Source organism: Labeo rohita, chromosome 9 (genome assembly GCF_022985175.1).
Source record: "Labeo rohita strain BAU-BD-2019 chromosome 9, IGBB_LRoh.1.0, whole genome shotgun sequence".
NCBI classification, from domain to species: domain Eukaryota; kingdom Metazoa; phylum Chordata; class Actinopteri; order Cypriniformes; family Cyprinidae; genus Labeo; species Labeo rohita.
In genome coordinates this window covers 41,435,754-41,461,190 of record NC_066877.1, presented here as the reverse complement: position 1 = coordinate 41,461,190, position 25,437 = coordinate 41,435,754, and the positions used below count along the sequence as shown (strand labels likewise).

Here is a 25,437-nt window from a genome sequence, read left to right as displayed (position 1 = left end):
ACATTTGCTTTCTCCAAAAATTTGCTAGAGTTTAATGAGTGAGTGATTTTTTTTTTTTATGTAAAAATGAGACATTATTATAGTCCAGCCATGTTTCTTTTGATAATTATTTATTGACTTACTCTGGATGTATAATTTAGGCAGCCAACATTAAAATAATTTGTTTAAACTAGTTTTGTAATAATGTATTTTTTTTGTTCCCTCTAGGAAATGCTACTCAGTCATTTACTGGACAGGCTCTACATCAGACTATCAAGTTGCCTTGATCGTGCCCCTCTGGACCTAGATTATATGGAATTTATATGCTCACAAGAGCTTGTTATACTCAGCACGCTAGCAAACCAGCTTCATATCCCTCAAGCAGTCTATAATGCCCTTGCTAAGGTGCATCGCCTTGTCTCTGGGCAAAATGGCAAGGAAATGTAACATATATTTCTGTATATAACAGTTTCCCTGGAGAGGATGAAATAGCGGCCACTCCAAAGTTGTAGTGCCCAAGGAATTTGTGTATGAACTTTTTAATATGGGCCTCTTTGTGAAGTGCATTGCAAATCTTGTAGGGATTTCTAGGTGTAGACTGCAGAGATGTATGAATGATTGGGGATTCTCTGTAAGAGATCTGCACAGTGACTTGAGTGATGATGAACTTGATGCCCTGGTGTCAGACATTCATGCCAGCAACCCACGTGCTGGGTACCGAATGATGTTGGGACTGCTGCGGGCACAGGGACACTGAGTGCAGTGGCAGAGGGTTCGTGCATCTATGCACAGAGTCGGCACTGCAGGAGTTGTATCCAGAATGTCAGAGTTGCGGTGTGTGGTACGCAGAACATACTCTGTCCCAGGCCCCAGATCGCTGATGCATATTGACGCAAACCACAAACTTATAAGGTTGATCGTGTTTGACAAACAAATCTGTTGCAAAGGCTTGTTCACAATGTCAAAATTGTTGATAAATAATAGACATTTTCCCAATCTCATTTAAGGTACAATATGGTAATATTCAGTGGAATTGATGGATTCTCCAGGAAGGTAGGGCGAATCATTTGATGAAGGCATTTTATTTTACAGTATATCTTTCAGCAGTAGCACAGCAATAACTTGAGTAGTTATTTGTTAATGCTGAAAATCAGTACTTTAATACAGAAACTTAGTTATTACTAAGGACTGTTGTTATTGCTCAAAGGAATGAATGTTATCATGCCTAAATTTAACATAGAAAATTTAAATGTTTGTTTTTGCGTATGATGAGGTGAAAAACAAGTGCTCTATTTTTTATGCTCTAATTTTGTACCTAATATACTAAAATTATTCCTTAGTACTTAAGATAATCTTAAGAACATCTAAGTGTACTCAAATGTGCTGTTTTGAAACACCACAAATATGAACTAAAATGTACTTTTAACATACTTTCTCTGTATTAAAAATATTTTTTTGTTAAAGTAAAGGGCAAAATGTTTCAACAACATTTTTCTGCATGTAAATATGTTGCACAATTACAATGCATGAATATGAAATGTTAAAAATTCATTGCAATTATTAAATGTAAATGGATCATCCATGGACAGCATGAACACTTTTTTTAAAAGGAGGATGGCTTCATTTATTTATTTATTTATTTTTATTTTTTACAAAAATTGTTAATTGAATTTCATGAATGGGTTAATTTTTATCCTTTGAATATGTCAAACATACCAAATTAAACAATTAATTTTCAACATGGTATTTTTTGCTGAGTACATGTTCAAGACACCAGCAATTATACTTTAACAGAGGTCAGTAATTATGTCAATGCATAGGTAAGGAGGATTCTGGTTGGCTGAAACCTTCACACACGGATGTACAGTTCGAAGCATATCTTCCAGTAATTATTAAGGTGACAATCGATCAGAAGTCAGATGCAACAGGCCTCTCTAGAGTCGTAAATATCTGATACCCAGACATCAGGGTGACGTCACATGAATGTTTCTTCCTGGGGTCTCCACATCTCCCTAGCCCTGCACAGACAGATACCAATGCACATACACAGAGAAACACTTATCTTACTTCAGCATTGCCTGGCTCAGCCCTGAACCTTTTTAAGTACTGTTCATAACACACAGACAATGAGAGCAGCTTCTGTGAGAGAAAATAAGACTAAAACCATATTCAACTTATTCTCTAACATTCAGACAGTAATATCATAAATGTTTTGATCACACGTTGGTCACGTAGATGGGAGGTCCTGATGACCTCTGTGACATGGCAGTTGTGATCCTGAGAGGATAGGAGTGGACAGGCATTCAACCTGTGTCAGTGCTTAATTTCTAAATGAATAATTGTCAGATCCAAAACATCAGTTAAAAGAGGCGCTGTGACCGACACTGACAATACAACTTCAGTTTTCCCAGAACATCAGTGACATCACTAAATGGTGATGCCACAGCCATAAGAGCATCATTAAATGTTTCTGCATGGACCTAACTACAGCCTTGGGCGGTTTTCGAAAAATAGGTCGCAGGGCCTAGACGATTTACAAACCTCCCTAGGGATTTTTACTCCCAGCGTACCTGTCATCTTTCTAACGACTTCCACACATATGTTAGTCGGGCCGTCGGTCAGCGTCTGTCAGGCTAGTTCGTTTGGTGTGTTCCACATGTCGGCTCTTGTCGTCTATCAGCGCAAGTGAGAACTCTGATTGGATGCTTAGTTTAGCGAACGAGTCAGTGCCAGAGAATTATAGCGAAAGTGATAAAAACAAGTAAATGAAGCCGGCACAAACACTGTTATGATGCTACCTGATCTTATCCAAGCATTCCAATGTCATTATTTTCATAACAACTTGAGCCGCTTATAATGAAGAAAGTTATCAACATAACTGATATTCAAAATGGTAAGCAAGTGCTGCTTTGTTTACGTTTCATATATCTGCATATATCTCGTATATCATTGTTTCAGTGTCTCCTTTTGAATGACGAATATATGGTATACTACTGATAGCTGCTGATATACGTAGACAGTTAATTCCTCCCACACAGACGCAAAGTGCACATGTTAGTTTGCAATCGGCTGTAGTCTGTGCGGTGTGTTCAAGTGCAGCTTTTTGGTCCAGACGCTGCTGCACGTAGCAACAACACCACTGGCTTTTGTTGCTGCTAGTCATTTGAAGATGGTTTGGTGTGTCCTGGCCTTAAACTTGACATTTCCTGTAAAGTTATCCCTCAAATTTGATTTGTTGAATGGAATGTTGTTTCGTTGTTTCAGGATCAACAAGAAAGCTGAGCCAGGAACACCCCTACAAAAATTCTGCAGGAATCCTGTAGGATTTTGGTTCTATGTGCAGGAATCTTGTAGGACTGAATAAAAATCCTACAGGAAAGGGTATACTCCAGCAGAAGTCCTGTAGGGTTGTTCCTGTGTGACTGTGTTATGTCCTGGAGGATTTTGATGTACTTATAGGATTCCTATAGGTATGTCCACTAATGTCCTGTAGGATTGCGAAACATCCTACAGAAATGATAAGATTCCTGCAGGATGTAGAATTCATGTTTTTGCTGGAATATTAATGTTTATTTCTGATAGATAGCACAAACCTCATAAATAGTCCTATCGTTACATTGTTTTTATCGTATTGTTGCATTGTATTGTTACAAAGGATTGCCGTTGCTGTTACAATACAATGGACTTTAATACAGAAATACACAGTGAAGCAGTTGATTAGAGTAAAATATGCATTTAACTGGCCCAAATACATTTTCCAAATTCCGAACTGTATACTAACAAACAATCCAAAATAAAAGTGTTACAAAACAACCAGGTTGAGTCTGCAAAATATTGTACACATAAAAAGGCCATCAGGATCGCATTTATCGCTGTGCATTTATATAGATTATAGCTATTTATCATTGTACATATATTTAAAACAGAGCTATTTATCACCGTACATGTATTAACTGCAGATGTTTAATATCCCCTTCAAATCTATTTTCATGAAAACTTTTTTCTCTTTGTTCTCTTTGACCCAACTTCAGTAAGGGTAAAGCCTAAGTAACCTAATGTTAATGTAATCTGTTAACAACGCACTTTATAAACCCGTCTTGCAAGTACCAGATAATGAGTGTCACGTAATGAAATGTTTTCAATACGACGAAAACTATGTCTAACATGATTACAATGTAATAAGAACGTTGTAAGTTAGGTCTATTAATTGTAATAAGATTTACATTGTTATTTGAACAACAAATAAATTGTATAGAGAAAGCAAGCAAAGAACACAATATCAACGGGTCTTTTTGAAGCTTTCCATCAGTTAAACCACTGCGTCATAAAATTAATCACTGGTTCACTCCAATCGGAATGCGTATCGTGAATCATTTGATTCAGAACGGGACGTCAAAGCGCATATCGTGAATCATTTGATTTAGATCAGGAGATAAAAGTTAATTGTGAATTAAAAGTAATTTAGCAGAGGCAAGGATGCATAGAACAGAAAGGGGAAATTGAGAAACAAGAGACCAAAAAATGCAGATGAGCTGAAGGCACAGTGGCAAAGAAACCTGTGCTTCCATACCACCTCAGCAGTGCCACAGACTGATCACCTCCATGCCACGCCAAATTAAGGCAGTAAATAAAGCAAAAGGAGCCCCTACTAAGTATTGAGTACATATACAGTAAATGAACATATTTTCCGGAGGGCCAACAATTGACAAAAATGTTTTTTTATTGGTCTTATCAAGTATTAATATCATTATATCAATTCCATGTGACAGTATTAAATAAAAAAAATGATTCTAACAATGAGTAGGCCATTACATGTGTTGTCTAACCCCAATAGAGTTCAGTATGTCTATAAATGCTGATCCCATTGCCTCTTTTTAATTATTAACATGGATGTTAAAATCACCCACTATTAAGACTTTATCTGCAGCCAGCACTAACTCGGATAGAAAATTTGCAAATTCTTTGATGAAGTGTGTATGGTGCCCTTAGGGTGACTGCCTGGCAATAGATCTGTTGCGGCACATAGATGTGATTTTGCAGGACAATGTGGGACACGTGTGAGATAGATACATTTTCTACTGTTATGCCATTAATGTTTCTGAGCGTACACATGCTTTTTTTTTTATTTAAACACATGGAGAATATCGTGTCTTCCGTGTGCGCTCGACCATTTCCGTCAGGGATGCCAGATCACTTGATGAGGTCCGTGCGTCCTTTTTGCGGAAACTACGCCCCAAAAAGAATAAATATAAAGCCTTCTTAAAAAAGGCAAAAGAATGCATGGACGTTTTCTTAATATAATAATTAAAAACCAACAGACTGATGCAAATGCGGGACATTTTCTCAATATGCGACATGTGGGACAAGGGGTGAAAATGCTGTGCGGTACAATGCAAAGCGATACAGGTGGTCACCCTAGGTGCCCTGAACACAGTAAATGTTATGGGAGATATTGCATTAACACTTGTAAATAACAAGCTTTTGTGATAAGATGTGGCTTCTTTTCACAGAATGAGGCAGAAAATGTGTTCTATGCTGTAATAAAGGTTGTGTTTATTAACATTTGATAATTAATATAGTCAATTATGAAAATACCCAAGAGAGTGACTATACCCAACCCTTTCCAAGAGTAATCATAATTAAATGTGGACTAAAAACATCCTTATCTGTCTCACACTGTTGATTACTTAATGCAGTTTGCACTTTATTTATAATCATTCAGTTACACTGCAGCATACGACAGAAATTCAACATTTTGATTCCAAATCACCAGTAAACGGAAAGGCACAACGTCTCCATACAACTGAAATTAGAGTGTTTACTACAATATTTAAAACCATTGCCAAGGAGACAGTCAGGTGTGGATACAGGAGATCATTTATAAAAAATAAATAAACTTCAAGACAAATATTAAAAAAGTGAAAAATACAAATAAAAGACGTGGCTATGAAGGTGCCATAATCAGATACAGCACACATTCAGCTGTGGTGCGAACGTAGTCTTAATGTCAGATACCCATTTTCTGGTGCTATTTTGAATTACAGGGCTATTTAAAGCTTTCTCAACAAAGCACAAAAATACTCACTTTCATGACTTCTTAGCTGCATCTATCAGGTATAATGTCAAAAGAAATGTATTACATTGATCAAAGTTAACAGACCTTAATCTAGAGTCAATATGTTGGCGATTTTTAAAAAAGCTTCTTATGGGGAACCTTGTCACAGTCACACTTTATTTCCAGAATGATCTTCAAAGGCCTCTCTCCAGTGTGAACTCCTGTATGAGTCTTTAGGTTTCCTCTGACTGATGAACATTTCGCACAATGATGGCATATAAAACAGTTCTCCCCTGAGTGAAATGTCATGTGGGTTTCTTGAATCCTTAGACTGTCACCGTCCCCCAGGTAGGACGCCTAAGTTTACTTCACCATATTACAAATCCTAAACAGATATTTTACCATATTTTTGTAAAGGAAGAGTAATAGATTAATATATGTCAAGAGTGCAACTTAAAAAAAAATCTACATCATAACATGAGTTCTGACATTTGTCACAAAAGACTTTCTTTTGTTGCCTTTTTCCCTGTCATGTTTTAGATATCATAAGAAATTATATATCGGTTCAAAACATAAAATCTCAAAATTCATCCTTTGAAAGGCATTTTAAAATCATTTTTTTTTCATTCATGCATTACCACAGAAAATGTACATCAAAATCACCTTACAAAATGTTTTCATTCATGAATTATAAAAATTTAAGTCTGGATAGTGCATTTTTATGTCGGTTTTAAAAAAAAAATGGGAGTGACAGTTAAAGGGTTAAATGATTCCACACATTTTTCATGTGAGTCTTAAGATTTTCTATTTGTGAGAAGCTCTTCCCACAGGCTTCTTTAAAGTGTGTTGTTGTTTCATGTGAGCATTGAGGCTACCTTTATGACTGAAACTCTTTCCACACTGAGCACATTTACAGCATTTCTCTGCTGAGTGAGTCTTCATGTGGTCATTAAGTCTTTCCTTACGTATGAAACGCCTTCCACACTGATCACATTTGAAGGGTTTCTTTCCAGTGTGAATGATCTTGTGACACTTGAGGTTAAATTCTGATGTGAGGATCTTTCCACAACGATCACATGTGTACAGCTGCTTTCCAGTGTGAATTCTCATGTGGTAATAACGGGTGCACATGTGTGTAAAACTCTTCCCACAATGCTTGCAAGTGTAAGGCTTCTCTCTAGTGTGAACTCTCATGTGGATTTTAAGTTTTTTTTTTACAGGGAAACTCTTTCCACACTGTTCACATGTGTAAGGCTTCTCTCCAGTGTGAATGGTCATGTGGGATTTAAGGGTGTTTTTCTCTGTAAAAGTTTTTCCACACTGCTGGCAGGTAAAAGGCCTCTCTCCAGTGTGAACTCTCATGTGTCTTTGAAGATGCGCTTTTTGAGTGAAACTGTTTCCACACTGTTGGCAGGTGTAAGGCTTCTCTCCTGAGTGAGTTCTCATGTGATTTTTAAGGTGTCCTTTTTGAGTGAAACCATTTCCACACTGTTGGCAGGTGTAAGGCTTCTCTCCTGAGTGGGTTCTCATGTGCCTTTTAAGAGCTCCTTGTTGAGTGAAGCTCTTTCCACACTGTTGGCAGGGGTACGGCCTCTCTCCAGTGTGAACTCTCACGTGCACTTGAAGTTTTCGTTTTGCATCGAAACTCCTCCCACAATGATGGCAGGAGAAACAGCTGTTAGATTTGGTTTTCGGAGCTATTTTTCGTATAGAAGTTGTTTTGGTCTGTGTGACTTTTTTTACCATCACAGTGTTTCTCATTCTGATCTGTCTGTTCCATTTCATCTGGATCTTGATTCTCCTCTTTCAGAATCAGCAGGCCTAAAGAAAAAAAAGACAAATACAAGTTAACCACAGTTTGAGGCCACAAAGCAAAAGATCTAGAACTAACAACTACAAAAGCAGACTGTGTTGTCGCCTTGAATTAGCAACATCTGAACCAAAAATCGTCTTGAACACACTGTACAGACTGCAACAGACTACAAACACACGCGTTCTGCACCTGTGAGAGAGGAATTAGTGGTTTATTTCAGCATCTAACAATAGCACATAGGTGTCATTCAAAATGAGAAACCGAAACAAGGATATAAAAGATGTACACAGATATACAAAACGTACACACGTGACTATTGTTTTTGATGCAACTAAGCTTTATTGCTTGTAAAAAGTGATGCACAGATACAGGTAATGGACACATGCAACTTTCATCCCCCTCTCTCTTGTACGCACTAATTAATTTAAATAAATGATTTAATTAATGCATTTAAATAAATGCAATCTTACCAAACTTCATCTCTGGTCTGATTTAAAGCAGGCAGAATACTAATAAGCCATAACCTCCAAGTATATATGTATGCATGTGTGTGTGTGTGTGTGTGTGTGCGTGCGTGTGTATTTTTAATGCTGTTAAGGTACATCATCAGTGATATTACCTGGGGTCTCAGGGTGTTTGGGGTCTTTCGAATACCCTCAACCAGGAGACCCGACCAGGGTTGATCTGACCCCAGCCTGTGCCCTAACAGCAACCCACGAATCTGCCCTCTTTAACCAAATCCACCTAGACACTTTTTCAACTGTGTCTATCGTGGAGTGAATCGCTTTACTTCGCCCCTCTCCTGTTATCCCGAGTGCCGTGTATGTCCCGTACAGAGACTGACCTGCAAAGCCAACATTTGGCTTTCCAGCTTTTCCTTTGGTAGTTGTTCCTCAGTTCCACATACTTTGCTTTTTTCCGCTCAAAGGCCTCCTCCATCCACTCCTCCCATGGTACGGTGAGCAAGCATCAGAACGCACTTTAATGAGTCTGGCCACAGCACAATGTCAGGCCGCAAAGTAGTCTCTGTGATGTGAGGTAGAAACCTCAGCTGCTTTCCCATATCTACTTCCATCCTTCAGTCATAAGTAGCAAAGAGCATTCTAGCTGTCTTTTGATGTTCTCTGGTTGGTCTTTCTCCTTCATTGACAAAGTGAATGTGAGATTCTGCTATTGTCCTAAAGACCTGGTCGTGCCTCCACCGATAACGAACATGAGAGTACTTTTACAGCCACTTAGAATATGTTCTAATGTGCCAACTCCCTCACAAAGAGGGCAGGCTGGTTGTTCCTCTAGGCCCCAGTGATGCAAATTAGATGGACTTGGAAGGATGTCATACACTGCTCTGATAAGAAATTTGATACTCTGTTAATCCATTCTCCAGTGATCATTCTTCTTCGATTCTTTGCTCCAACGCCTGCTCCCATCTGGTCCATGCTTCCTGCTGTCTCATCGCTACTGCTTTGTTCATTCTCTCCTTCTTCGCACTTGCCCTGATTTCGTCTTGAATAAGTTGTTGCCTCTCTCTCCCTTGTGCTTTATCAAAACATGGCACTTCAAGGTTTCCGAGGCTTGCTCTTCTCTTTGCAACTGCTCCCACCAACACTTTGTGTCGCATTCGCGCCTCAGCTGCTTCCACTGCTGCTTCTGCTCTCCACTTTCTACCTGTTTTTACTACCACTCTTGCTCCGATAACCTTTGGGTCTGAGGATTCACGGTACTGCAACACTTCTCTCACACACAGTACCTTGAACTCCTCCTCAACAGATTTCAGGGTGAGCCTCAGTTTGCAGGACCTTCGCAAGAACCGGCTAACTACCCTCTCCAGTTAGGTGACGGTTGAAATTGGGAACTCATATAGCATCAGTGGCCAAAGGATTCTTGGTAATATGCGGTGCTGGTAGACCCAAGCTTTAAACCGTCTTGGAAGGCCACTCTTGTCAACTTCCTGCATCCATTGCTCACACTCCTCCCAGGTGTATCTTATTGCAGCTTTCTCCTTGAGTGTTGCTTTGAAAATTTTCCCGAGACTTTTTACAGGGTTCTCTGTTATTGTTGGGATTTGCATATTCTCTATTGAGAATCTGAATTTTTCAGAGACTCTCCTCTTCTTGAGCACTATAGATCTCGACTTTGCAGGCTTAAAGAACATCCTAGCCCATCCTATCAGCCTCTCCAGCCGCTTCAGTATCCACCTGGCACCTGGTACTGACTCCATTGTAATCGTCAAGTCATCCATAAAAGCTTGTATAGGTGGTTGGCAGATTCCAGATCTAGATTTTGGGACTTGGCACTCTGGCTCTGCAGACTTAACTAACATGTTCACTGCCAGGCTAAACAGCCTGACTGAAATAGTGCAGCCGGTGATGATACCAACCTCCAACCTGCACCAGTCTGATGTAACTGGCCCTGTTGAAACTCTCAGGTGGAACTCGTTATAATAGTCCATACCGAGCTTTGTGATGCTTACAGTCCACAGAATATTTGCCTAAAAGTCTTGGGGATAATCAAGATATTTTTTGAGGCCTGCAGTTCTTTAGATGTTGTTCTGGGTTCTTTTATGACCTCCTGGATGAGTCGTCGTTGTGCTTTTGGAGTAATATTGGTAGGCCGGCCACTCCAGGGAAGGTTCACCACTGTTCCAGGTTTTCTCCATTTGTGAATAATGGCTCTCACATGGTTTGCTGGAGTCCCAAAGTCCCCCTTAGAAATGGCTTTATAACCCTTTCCAGACAGATACATGTCGACTACTTTGTTTCCTATATGTTCTTGAATTTCTTTAGATCACGGTATGATGTGTTGCTTTTTGAGATCTTTCAGTGTACTTCACTTTGTCAGACAGGTTCTACTTAAGTGATTTCTTGATTCAATAGGTCTGACAGTATGTGTGGCTAGTGAAACTTAACTCAGCTTACTAAAATAATGTGGTTAATCAGAGTTCCCTTTCGAGGAACTCGAACTGCGTCCTCTAGGGGGAGCTATGGGGAACACCATCTGCGTGACCCGTGTCTGAAGCCTACATACAAAAACATCAACGAAGTTGGCCGGCGACAGCCTATGACATCACTTCCAGCGCGACTCGTCGCTGCCGGCGCATCACTACCGGTGCGACCATAGTATAAAAGGACGTTGGTAGAACAGGACGGTCTCTTCTTCATCTTCAGTGACTCTTTGTCTGGAGTGTTCATTACTGGTAAGACATTTTTTTTTTTCATCAAAATGGCAAGTACTAGTAAGACGTTTAAGAGGTGCGCGGATCCGTCATTTGACACCTGATGACACGCACAATCTTTGCGTCTATTGTTTGGGCAAGGAACATGCACGCAACGTCCTCGAGGGGGCAGCTTGCATGCACTGTGCGTTTTTTTCTATGAAAAAGCTCCGTTCTCGTCTGTCTCTCTTTACGAGGGGAGAGGGACAGCCGCCTGCTCCCCGCGGCTCAGGACCTTCCGCTGCCGAGGCACGGAGGACAATGAGCTCGTGGGGATCGCAAGCGGATCTCGCTGACGAGCTTAAAAAGGGGCTTTCCCTTTCACGCTTGTCAGTTGAGGGCGAGGATGAGCTGTTGGCTGAAGATGATGTTATTTCCCTTACATCATCTGATCCAGCAGCTAGTGCTCTGTTGGGTCCTTCCCAAGAAGAGCAGGAAATGTCAGAGAGTGAAGAAGCTGAGGCTGAGCCTTCTTTAATCTCTTGCCCTGCGTACGATAAGCTATTGGAGGTTATGGATCGCGCCACGGCGAAGCTTGACTTGCCGTGGAAGCGAACCAGAAAGGGGGTCGCCTCGACGAGTGCTATCTTTCTGATCATAGCCTCCCAGCTCTGAATCAGAGTCTTCCATTCCTTCCTGATCTCCGGAGATCGGGAAGGTATGGAAGAGGCCGCATTCTTCACGCCTCCATCTTTTTCCGCATTCTAATTATGTTAACATTGAGGGGATGCGTGAGTGCGGCTATGAGAGGACGCCTCCTGTAGAAGAGACGCTAGCCAGCTATCTCTCTATGGGTAAAACATCCTCTCTCAAAACTCCTTCCCTGCCATCCATTTCCCTTCAGGTAACATCTTGATTGAATGGCAGTGCGTACACAGCAGCAGGTCAGGCTGTGGGTGCGTTGCACACTATGGCTGTGCTTCAAGCCTACCAGGCTGTTCTGCTGAAAGATCTGGATAAAGGTCAGGGTCTTTCCCCTGATGAGGTTGCTGAGCTGCGCCGCACCACGGATCTCGCTCTCCGTGCCACCAAGCAGGCTGCCACTGCCATGGGCACCATCTGTGGGTGAATTTGGCTGACCTCGGGAAGAAAGAGAGGGGCTTTCTTCTTGACGTGCCAGTCTCGTCTTCCGAGTTTTTCGGTGCCTCCGTTGAGGCGGTGGTCGAGAAGTTCAGGGAGGCGAGGGCGCGCTCAGCAGCCTTCAAAACCTTCATTCCTCGAAGGTCCAGATCTGAGCCCGCACAACATGGGGGTCCTGGCCAGTCTCGTTCTGAAGAACGAAGACAGGCTCAGAAGACTACTGTGGCTACTTGCGCCCCTCCCCCACCCACGGGTGGTTCTAGGAGGAAGCGTGGGTCGAGAGGAGGTAGACAGGATCTGAGGGAAGTGATTCAGACGAGACAGCGCTCTCGCCTGGATCAGAGTAGAAAATAACTTCTACTCACCTTCCTTTGGAGATTTCTGTCTCCCCCCTCTCAATTCCCCCCACAACTGTCTCTCTCCACCTGACTGAGGTTAGGTGGCATCTTCCTGCGCACCTCCTACCGGACCTATGATGTTTTAGGTTAGCTTTTATGCTTATAAAAGCGACCTTTACTGATGGTCTGGATCTGACTGGACCTTACCTCCAGAATTATACACGGGAACCACGGAAGGGTGATTACGATCCTTTCTTATGTCTCTAGAAAACTTTTTCTAGAGCTGTCTATTAAGGATAGCCAGGTGTTAGCTCGGTGATCGCTCCCCTTTCTAGGGTTTCTAATAGCGGTCTCTTTGAGTAAGCCAGATAAGTGCTGTCCCCCTGCTATGGGGTTTAGGTAGACAGCCCATTCTTTATGGTCAGGTCAATTTTTTGGTTTACTCCCCTTCATAGGGCTTTTTAAGAAGTGGTCTCCCTGTGCCCCTGCCTAGTTGGTATTATCTCCCCTGTTAGGGTTATAAGTAGATAGTCTGGGCAGTTTCTCAAGAAGGTCTACTGGGCTATCTGGAGTCATGCGCGGGAACCACGGTGGGTGAGTACGACCCCTTATTATGTGTCTAACCATGCTGTATTTCTGGGACCTGTCTTGTGTGTTTCCTTTGGTAGGTCCTCTTTGAGCGCCCCCCTCTGGTCTTCGACCATGGTTATGGTCTGCTTGCCTGGATCTGCCTTCGACATTTTGAATGGGAAACTTTCAGGTCCCCACTACAGCACTACATCTAGGGCTATTGTCCTACCTCCAGGTAAGCTCTTCGGAAGTCTTTTTTCGCAGGAAGCTCCTGGACATCCTGGATAGACACATGGACCTGAGGCCACCTGGCTGAGACCCTCTATCTGCGTCCCGCCCTGAGGGACCTCCTGTTTCTGGGTTTCCACCTTTAATCACACAGGCCTATTCCCATGCCAGTTTGGTGATCTAGCGAGTCGCCCCTCCGAGGAGTGGGCTTGACCACGTTATGTTTCACCATCCTACGAGTGAAGAGTCGTTTCTGCGGAAACTCTCTGGGTGCTCTGAGGAGCCTTTGGCTACATTCTTGGCCCTTGTTCTTGAGGTTCTGCGGGCCTTGATAGAGCGGGGCCCATGCTTTCCATCGAGATGGTAAGCACAGGGCTGTGTGGGGTGAGAATGGCTTATGCTTCCTTAAGAGAATACCCGCAGCACAGCCCGAGGGCTGGGGATGCTACTGCTCTGTGCAGTCTTATAGAGGTGGCTCCCCATCATATCTGATCTCCGTGATCAGATCTCTTCCAAGGCCTCCTTTACAGGGCGCGACGATGCTCACCTCTCTACAGAAAGGGTTTGCTGAGAACTCATCCCCCTGGGGGGGATCAGGTGTTCCTCCCGTCTCTCGGGAGTACAAGCCTGTCCCGATACACTACCTTCCCTGTTTGGTTAAGTGTATCGGCTCTATGGCAGTTTATTAGACAGATAGCAGTGGCTACTGTCTGTTTGGCATAGTATGCTCCCCTCTCTTCGAGGGTTTTGCTTTGAGCGTTGCCTTTTTGGGCGGCCGAGATTCGCCCTTTCTGCCTTCTCCTTAAAGCCTTGTTAAGCCGGCAGTGCTCCCCTCACTTTGAGGGTCTTCTTATTCCACCGTTTCTCAATGGTACGTCTAAAAATTCATTCTTATGGTAAGGTCCACACGAACCTTTGGGCGCTTTCTCAAATCCATGTATATGGTAAGTGCGCACACGAACCTTTGGGCACTTTTCTAAAATCCATGCTGTGGTATGGAATGCACCGGAGTTCTGCGTCCATTCTAAAATCCTTTATGGTAAGGGATTCACGAGCTATTGCCCGTACCCTTTCTTGAGATGGTTAGAACCCCTACCTGGGTCCCACTCCAGAGCATCTGCCAGGCTAAAGGAACGGTATTACGCGCGCTAGTCCCAACGCACTCTTTATTCACGCTCAACCTCGTTGAGCAGGGAGTTACCACTTGCGTTCTGTAATACGGCTCCTGAGGGAACCTTGCAGAGCTGCGGTAGCTCCTGGGTGACAGGCCAACCTAGATAATCCTAGGCACTTGGCCAAATCCCCTTAAAGGAATACCTCGGTTTCCAAGCTTGAGGCTTTACCCCGGGTCCAGTGTTCTGACCTTTGCAGGTAAGTTTGGGTATGCAGCCCAGGCTCTGGCCGTAGGGGATATGTCACTGACAGCCATCGCTACATCTCAGGGGCAACTCCCTTAAAGCCTAGGAAGTTGGTACTTAGTGCTCGTCTCTATGATGACAGGCACTCCCCTCAGCATGGCAGCGTGGGTATAACCGTTCCCCATAGCAGCCCCTAGAGGACGCAGTTCGAGTTCCTCGAAAGGGAACGTCTCAGGTTATGTATGTAACCTTCGTTCCCTGAGAAGGGAACGAGACACTGGGTCCTCTAGGTTCTTCGCCATGCTTCGGATGTGAGCTTCAGATGAAGAAGCGACCGTCCTGTTCTACCAGTGTCCTTTTATACTATGGTCGCACTGGTAGTGACGCGCCGGCAGCGACGAGTCGCGCCGTAAGTGACGTCATAGGCTGTCGCCGGCCAACTTTGTTGATGTTTTTGTATGTAGGCTTCAGACACGGGTCACGCAGATGGTGTTCCCCATAGCGGCCCCCAGAGGACGCAGTGTCTCGTTCCCTTCTCAGGGAACCAAGGTTACATACGTAACCCGAGATGTTTTTGCATGATTAAACAGAAGGGGGCAATCAATTTTTCACGTAAGGCCAGGTACGTTTGAACAGTTTTTTTCCCATAATAAATGACATCATCATTTAAAAACTGCATTTTGTATTTACTTGGATTATCTTTGTGTAATATTAAAATTTGTTTGATGATCGGGATCTTTTGAGTGTGATATATGCAAAAAATGAAAACAACGGGAAGGGGGCAAAAACTTTTTCACAGCACTGTATTTAAATGGAAGAATGCCAAGTGGCATCGAGGGTGAGTTGATAGATGCAAATGTTAATTTTTGGGTGGAGAGCATCCATAGTGGTTGTATGAGATGGGACCAGGGAAGGAGGAATGGGAATGGGACTCCGTTTTAATTCAAAAGGTTTTTATTGTTTATGTTCACAGGAAGGTTACATTTTTGAAGTTGGAATGTTCAATTGACAGTTTTTATTTAAAGAGGTCAGGCAGAGCATGTGTTATTTTATAATGTGCATGGAAATAATAGTCCAATCAAAAAGGAAAAGTTTATGTGCATGTGCATCTCAGGAAATTGGGTGCAGAAATAGTTTTCCTCCAAGAAACACATTAAAACTACAGGCTAGTTTAGTATAAAAGCCCCATGAATGTCTCAATTAAAATGTTCTACCAAAGCTTGAGGTGTAGCAATTATTATTAGTAAGCCCGTCCCCTTTATACATAAACAAACAATTAAGGATAGAAATGGCAGGTATTTGGTTGTAAGCGGTGAGATAAATTCTTTACCCATCACTTTGGTAACAGACTTTGTGAATTTATGAGTCATCACAGCAGGTGACTATAAATGTGTATTAAATGCTAGGTTAGACACACATCTCTGTCGGACTATAACAAGTAAACCATCTGTAGCACTAAGCAATTCTATGCAGAAGTTAAATTTGGTAGACAGCTGGAGAGCTATGCATCCAACGGATCATGATTTTTCATTTTACTCCTCAGTCCATAAAAATTATTAAGGATAGATTCAAGATTGCTGCAATGTGTTTCAACACAATACCATACTAGACTGTTATCAGACCATTGCCCAGTTTCTCTTAATCTGAAAATAAAATTACATAGAGGAAATTATACCTGGAAATTTGATAAAATGTTACTGAATGATTTTGAGTTTTGTGGGTATCTAACAAATTAACATTTGATCAAATTAAATCAGTTTTTAGAAACCAATGATAAAGGACATGTATTTGATTGGGTACTTTGGGAGACACTGGCTACGTTTACATGCACAATTTTTTGAATTCATTCCGACTGATGAATCTGAATGTAGTGTTTACATGAACGCTAAATAAAGTGAGCAGGTTGACGTACGCATTTAAATCTAAGCTTCAAATTGGATTTTTTTTTTTTTTTTTTTTTAAATGTGCACACTGCACAAATATAGAGTTTCTCACGGTTTGCACATAATAACCACTCTCCTACACAGTTTCTTTATTTGTTAAATATACATATAAACCACTGTGCTGTGCTGCTCGTATTTATCACACAGTAAAAATGCCCCTCCCCGCACTCAAAACAGGTTGCCTGTGGATGAGAATCCAATAATGGTGGGAGGTTATCCTGCTCCACTTCACAGTTGCCAAGTGAAAGGAGAGTTTTAAATTGACAGGACACGCATTTATACGCTTTATTCAAAACTAAGAACTGCCTGTTCCGCACGTCATAAGCCAAGGAAAAAAAAACACCCCCTTCCATCTGATCGAGCTCATTTGGATCAACCCACAGAGGCTGCTCCCACGATAGTTGATTGACATGAGCGTCTTACCTCAGATCAGTTGTAACAGTCCGACCTCCATGTTTTCATGCTGGAGCAGGGATGCAAGTTAGACAAGAATTCAGCGATTGAGGTGTTGTGTTGCTGGATGTAATAATGAACGCAGTGGTCGTCATTTACTCCCGATATCTGAGCTGCTGAACATGCATTTAATGAATCTTTGGGATCACCTTACCTAATAATGTGCTAGTTAGCAAGTTTAGCTGCTAAATCAGCGGCTCAGATGTCGGGAGTAAATGACGACCACTACCTTCATTATTACATCCAGCAACACAACACCTCAATCGCTCAATCAGAGATATTCTTGTCTAACTTACATCCCTGCTCCGACATCGAAACAATGGAGATCGGACTGTTACAGCTGATCTGAGGTAAAACGCTCATGTCAATCAACTATTGAGGGAGCGGCACCACACCGTCAGGCATCTGAGAACAGATCGATTTGAAAAAGGGAATATTATTTTAACAGATTAATTAAAAACCACTGCATGGATTTTTATCATTATAGGGTAGATTTGTACATACACTGCCAACACACATTAATGTTCAAGCAACATGTAAAAGTGAACTTAGCAGCTGATGACCCCTTTAAAATAACAAACGTGTGAGAGCGTTTTATAGGCTACATGGCACGTTATAGTCAGATATAATTATCGCAATATAATTTTCCTCAATAAATCGTTATGAAGAGTTCGATAAATGTTCAATATAATTTTTATGTGCCAAAAGCAGAATGAAACAGCGCCACATGGACCATTTATCCACTCGGACCAAAGCTCAAACTGCTGCACTGCTCAAACTCACCAGATTAAAGATTAAACAGCACTAAACAGCGCTGTGAGATCCAGTGTGAAACAAATGACTCTGTGATTCAAACTAGTTTAAAGCTGTTTGCAACGAAACAGTCGGAAGGCTTTTCAATCTATACATCGCCATCATTTACCATGGATTTACTGTAGTAACACTCACTGCACCATGGTATTGACGCATGCGCATCGTGAGCGCGTCGCTTCCATTATGAGCACAGCTGCCACGCGTCCACATTTGAAATAACAAAGAAATAAAGATTTGACATTTGTGATATTTATTGATATTGACTGATACAAAAAAAATTAGCGTGATATTTTTTGCTCATATCGCCCAGCCCTACTGCCACTTAGGAGTAGCTGAGTATCTCTTCAGCAAGCTGACATGCAAACTGCTACAAAAGAAACAGAGTAAGTCGCAGATGCTCAACACACAATCATCTTCATTAAAAGTAGTGAGACAAACTTATTTATGCGGTGCTGATGCCATGCTCTCCCCTATTGCGGTCTTCCATCTTGAAATTTGCTGATAATACATAAAACGCAGCGCTTATATGTTGCTTTCCTTGATGTAATCTCTGTTAAATTTAAATAAAAAAGCGGGAATTGAAGATCAGATTTATCAGTTTCACGATGACAATTGAGCTGAGCAAACCAGACAGAGCAGAGCACATAGCTTTCAATAAAAGCAAATGTTTCTGTCCACTAATATTGAAACTTGCTGGTCAATACTCCTCTGAATGTTTTCTTTTTGCCATCACCATGCACGGTTGTTGTGGTTGTTGCTTAAATCTGCACGTGCAAGATGTTGTGAGGCTTTAACACAGCACCGCATACGCTCATTGGTCAGAACCACGCAATAATGTTGTAAACAGACACTTCGTTAACTTTGATTCGCTGTATAACAAAGGAAATGTACTTTTCTTTTCTGCAGGGAACTAATTTCTATTGGCGGTTATATTTTTTGACTGTTTTACTGTTAGTGAAGGGAGACAGCTGGCGAGCCATGTCATTTTTGTCAAAGAGCCACATGTTCCCAACCACTGATTTAGATACTTCAATTTGTAATAATCATGTTTTTCCTCCTGAATCTTTTTTTTTTCTCATTGGAAACAAAGCTATACTAACAATTCAAGATCTTTATAAAGAAGAAACACTTAGTTCTTTTGAGCAACTAAAACAATACCATGATCTTGCTTCTGTAAATTTTTCTGTTACTTACAAGTCAGAGATTTTGTTAGAAAACATATTCCAGACTTACATCTTTTGAGTTTGAATCCCATTTTAGAGACAATTGTTAATGTACACCCTGGAGTGAGTGGTAAACAAGGTGGACAACTCTTGGAAGATATTATTAGAAAACATGGTGTTAGTTTTCACTGTTATGCTGATGATACTGAGCTCTATATTTCTTCGCAGCCCAATGAAACACACCAATTTGCAATACTCGCGGAATGCAGTTGATATAAAAAAAAAAAAAAAAAAACGGATGACGAGTCATTTCTTACTGTTAAATTCTGAAAAAACAGAGGTGTTAATTATAGGACCAAAAACCATCACATGTAATTACCTCATGTAATACTAGTACATTACCATTAAGAGATCATGTGTAAACTGAATCTTTTAAAAGATACGAGTAAATTTCTTCCATCAATTTACTGGTATGAGAAGTTGTAACATTAACAGTAAATTGCCAGTAATCTGCTCTGTTTGAACGCAGTTTGAACTGGTATAAGCATGCACGAGTTCAGAATGGCAGATGTAAGACGTCTACTCTGGGCCAATCATAACATTCTGACACATAAGACACACTTACTCCACACTGTGTGGTTCAGTTTGAAGTCGTCGATTCCAATGACAAAATTGTAGTTAGTCATGCAGTCTACTTCATTACATATTTTAGGTAATGTAATCAGATTACTTTTAAAGGAACCGTATGTAAGAAATTTATTTCAGTTAATCATAAAATGGCCCTGACATGTCACTAGACATTAAGAAATCATGTTCATTTCAAATACTTATATCACTGACAACAGTGGTCCGGCCAGGATATTGTCATTTAAAAGTGAAAGTTGCAGCCCTCAACTGATGTTGATGTTGTCATGTTGTGTTTTGGTCTGAGGCGCCACCCTCCAGCTATCTACCAATCACCAAGTCAGTAGAGTTTCGTCATCCGGGTTGCCAGCTCTGCTCTAGTTACAGCTGCAGCTACGAACGTGTCGGATAAAACGTATAAAGTTACGAAACCTAAAAGACCTCGTTATGAATCCGAAGCACGTCGTGACAAAGTCCGAGATAAAACAAGGATTTGTATAGGAGAGGCCTTTGACAGACGGAGACGGCTGAAAACGGAGAAGAATTTTAAGACAGATGCCAACGTTGCTAATTTTCTCCTGGACAGGTAAGATTCATCTATGTTTGGCTAACTTACTTGTACTTAATGTAAGTAGACATTTCAAATATTCACGACAGTCGAACAAAGGTATATATGTTCGTGCAAAGTAACGTTACGTTAGCGCATACGGAGGAGGTGGGTCATCGAATTGAAAAGGTAAGGAATTGTTTGGGAAATAGAAACAGCGAGTCGTCATTGCTAACATTAGCAATGCATTATCTGAGCGCGTTAGCAGCTTAGCTGGCAACCTCGAGTCAGGGGGAGGGGGAGGGGATACGCCGTTCTACACCATTTTGAAAGTGATTGCAGTACCAGTTTTGGCCACAATCCTACATACGGTTCCTTTAAATTTCGGAATACTTTTGACCTATAATCTTGTATCATATTGATTAAAAAAATAATTGTAAGAGAATGTATTACATTGATTGTTATTAACAACATGAAGTGTATTGAACTATTTCAGAAAGTATTTTTTCCACTCATTTTGTTGAACATTTGACTAAATTTATATGTAAGTTCATGGTTTTGGTACTTGAAAGTTTCATGGTTAAAGGTAAAATATGGTTCAGTGTAAAATATATACTGTATGTGTATGCTCCTGAAATAAAAGTTGAGAAAGATGTGACACATTGTTTTGTTAATAGGACTCATCATATACAATTTAAGGGTATAATCAAGTATTTTTCATTGTCTAGTCTTTATTAAGCAAACAAAAATCGAATCGCAATAGTTATATAATCGCAATATTCAGTTATCACAATATATTGAATTGGCACACAAGTATCGGAGCGGTATTGAATCAGCAGATTAGCGTATCTTCCCAGCCGTACCAGATAATATACCTAAACAAGTCTGCTTTCCGCAACTAACCAAAGACAAAAAGACCCTGCTATCTTTTACTACATTTATGTGCAGAACTTGGATCGCTTTCAGGCTATTGAATGGATAAAATATAGAAATCTTTTTCATTTAAAATTGTAACTAGCTTGAAGAGGAATGCCATCCCCCTTGAAACGCACTCCCCGGACTCCATCCGCCTGCTCTGAGTTGCTAACATTCTGTATTTTATACTCCTACTTCTAGAATTGTTAATTTTCTTAAACACTTGTTAAACATGCACTGCCTATGATTAACACTTAAAACTGGTCAATGCATAACTCATTGGGCCTAAGGTTATATATTTAAGGTTTTATGCAGGTTTTATACAGAATATACAGTACATGAGTTAAAATTGAGTTGCTAATGTTCTGGATTTTATACTCTTACTACTATATATATATTTTTTTTAATAATCACTTGTTAAACATGCACTGCATATGTGTTTGGCATTTAAAACTGATTAATGAACTGTTTGTTGGCCTCATGTTTTCAGTTTTGTTTTAAGTTCAGAAGGAATTGAACTTAAAAACAACATTCTACATGTTAACTGAATTTTATTAATGTGGGGTACAGAATATCCAGTAGACGAGTTCTAAAAACTGAACTAAGCATGTTCTGTACTTTTATACATTTTTTGTATATATATCTTTCCCTTAACACCACAAAAACAGTTAACCTATCAAAAAAAAAAACAACAACACACATAACATGCTTAGTAAAGGCGTATCAATTCACATTCTCCGCCAGTCCTGTGTAAACTACGGCACGCAAAGTGTTTTATTTATTTGTTTGTTTAATATGGTGAGATGGCGCAGCGCAACAACGCCGTCTAAAGTACTGCAGCTGCTCACTTAACCGATCTCACTTGTCTCAATTTGCTCAACCTTGGTGATGTCAGTGCCCTAAACGATGTTATAACCGACTATTTCACATCCAGAGATGAAGGATCGAATGATGAAGTTACTAAAGAGGAGGAGTCCGATGACAGTCTGTTTTATGCACAGTGCACAAACAGTTGCGCTGCGCTCGCTTTTACTACAAGGTAGGCTGCATTATTTGTGCTATCTAAACATAAAATGGGTGATCAAAAGTTCGGAGACTATGCCCACGATAAACAACGTTAGTCTGTTTGTGTAATGATGCAGTATAGTGCTATCAGCCAACTTAAGATGGCCATAACTTTGGTTACGTTCAGGCTATGAACAAAATAAAAAGTTTTGGAAAGGGCTTGAACTCAGCTTTCATATGGTATCAAAACCTAAAAAAAGGTTAAATTTCACCATGTGTTGGGTTTTCCTAGATCACATCACAAATTCTCACAAAGCCTAATGCTTCGGAAGGAATTAAATCAAGCCATGTAAGTGTACTTTTCTTACTTAGCATTTAGTTTTTAGGACAAATCCATTCAGGAGAACATCAGTGATCAAAAATATCAGGATGTCATTTTAGTCCATACCAGAACAAAAAGGTACATTTCTGTCACTAGGAGTGCAAACATGTTCTTTTAGAGGTACAAACAAGAAGGTACAAAAATATATCAATGTTCAGAGCTACATTACTGTACCCTTCTAGGTTTTTATTATTTTTTTTTTTTTTTACTTTTTTAGGTACATTCCTGTACCTTGATGTACCTTCTGTGTGTATTAAAGATATTGCAGTATGATATGCGATTCTAGTTCTTAATAAACTTTTCTTTTGGAATCTTCATTTTCAAGGCCCTGCATCGTTCAGCTCCAGAAATACAGCGATCTATTTTCAGACCGCTGAACACTACCCACTTTCAACCAAATGTTGGTCACTTTGTTTAGAACTGATACTTAAGTGTATTTAAAGCAGATTGTCTGAAGAATAAATGTAGTCCTGGACCACAAAACCAGTCTTAAGTCACTGGGGTATATTTGTAGCAATAGCCAAAAATATATTGTATGGGTCAAAATTATTAATTTTTCTTTTATGCCAAAAATCATTAGGAAATTAAGTAAAGATCATGTTTCATGAAGATATTTAGTAAAATTCTTACTGTAAATATATCAAAACTTGATTTTTGATTAGTAATATTCATTAGTAACAACTTCATTTGGACAACTTTAAAGGTGATTTACTCAATATTTAGATTTTTTTGCACCCTCAGATTCTAGATTTTCAAAAAGTTGTATCTCGGCGAAATATTGTCCCATCATAACAAACCACATATCAATGGAAAGATTGTTTATTCAGCTTTCAGATAAAATTGAAAAATTGATTATGACTGGTTTTGTGGTCCACGGTCACAAATAATGTTGAAACTAGGAATGCATCTTGTTTCCCTCTATCAAAACAGTTGTATAGGACATACAGTAGTCAACATTTGAAGTGGATCAAAAAAGATCATCAAAACCGTCCCAAGAATGGGTATTGTTTTGGTTTTAGAACAACTTTGATGAAAGGTTTTGATCCACTTTAAATGTTGACTACTGTACACTGTATATGCCCTGAATGTCATAAATAATCTTTTTTCAAAACTTGTGTGCCTGTAACTTGAGATGTGTTAAAGTTCTCTTAATATGATTTTAGATTCTGGTTCCTGTTCTTTTGGAACTTTAATTCTCCTAATTTATTGGGTGACGTCAAAATAACAAATGTCCAGCACTGAAGTGGGATCTTCCCAGGTGCACTATTTGTCTGCTCGTGTGATCTCAACATGTCTGTCTACTTGAGGCTCCAAAAAAAACACTTTAATTATACTCATATGAGATTCTTCAAAAACATCATTTCTGTAGAGCTGGACATTTTCGTATGAGTGAGTTGAGGTTTGAGAATAAAAACCAACCTGTTTGTTCCTCAGTATCTCTCAGACTGAACACTTCTGCAATCCTGATGTCTTCACTCTCCTCTTTAATACACGCCATCTTCATTAACACGTGGATCTGAGTCGCCTCAGCAGGAGTTTCTCTGTGTTTTGTCCTGTTTAAGATGAGGAGAATAATGAACAAACTAAAATAAACCCAAACTATAAATCCCTGGGTGCGTCTCAATCAGCTCCGAGGTCAGCAGTCGGTCAGAATGAGAGTTACAACACCTGATTAGACAAAAACACTCAGAACCAGCACTGCAGGTTCATAAAAGAGCACAAGTTATACAAATCATACAGACTTTTGATATTTAGTTGAGATGTATATACCATAAATGACAGTTGCATGAGAACATTTACAGCAGGTTTGTACCAGTTGACATTGTGTTTGTTGTTTCTCGCTGTGTTTACACAGTTTTGAGCAGCAGTGACTCGAATCACTGATTCATTCGAGAAGCAACTGATTCAATCGAGTCTCAGAAGCTCCGTTTCTCCGTCACTACTTAGAAGTGACCTAATTCGTGTTTATGACGAACTGATTCACGACACAGGAGCGAAATGAGACGCACATTTGATGTTAGTCGTGTGCTAATACGTTTACTCTTACAAAATAAGGCCTATTATTAATGTTAACTAAAGCATTACAATGTTACATTTAATGGCAAATCATTCATTTTGCATCGCTTAAAAACTATAAAATTGACTGAACGGATTCTATCAGTTTAAAAAGTTTAATTATTCACAAACACAAACCTTCTTCAGCCGAATCACAACAGATGCGGGTGCGCGGCGCAGCCCTATGACGTCACGTCGCCGGAGCAAAATAAAAGTCCTCTCTGCCTTTCAATAGAGCGTAAAAATTGAGTTAATTACAAACTAAAACTGTGATTTCAGACCTAAAAAATCCTCTCTGTCTTTCTCAAAACCAGCTCAGTCACAATGAACAGCTTTGATACAGAGTCAGATTCCAGTCAGATTCCTCTCATTGGCCAGCTGTTCTTACTGTAGCTGTTCATTAGGATGAAATGTGAATGCAATCACAACTGTATATTACTTATTTAGCCTAATGATAAGTGTTATTTAAACAATTATATTTAACCTAAAACAGATCTGTTAGACACACTCTCACCAGATTTCATCTTTCTTAACTAAATGGAATTAAATTTAATATATGATAATTATTGTGATGAAACATAACTTTCGAACACGTTTATAAGGTCGTTTGTGCTTTTTCGCATACGTGTTTCATTTGTTCCTACCTATTTTGGAAATTTAGAAGAAATTGTATTAAAGTTTTTTGGTGAATCATGATTTGCTTGCAAAAATATATTTATACACAGATTTCACATGCAGATTTATGTGTATTTATTTTTCATTTTATATTCATTCATTTTATTTTTTCATTTTTATGAAAAAATATTACTTATAAATTAATACTACTTATAATATTACTTATAAAATAATACTTATTTTAGTGCTAGTACACTGACGTAAATGAATGACCAATGACCATTATTTAT

General features: G+C 40.0%; 1 pseudogene; it reads right to left on the bottom strand.

Moving 5' to 3' along the window:
- Positions 1–5,482: 5,482 nt before the first annotated feature.
- Positions 5,483–24,722, bottom strand: LOC127171046 (gastrula zinc finger protein XlCGF8.2DB-like; annotated as a pseudogene).
- Positions 24,723–25,437: the final 715 nt, after the last annotated feature.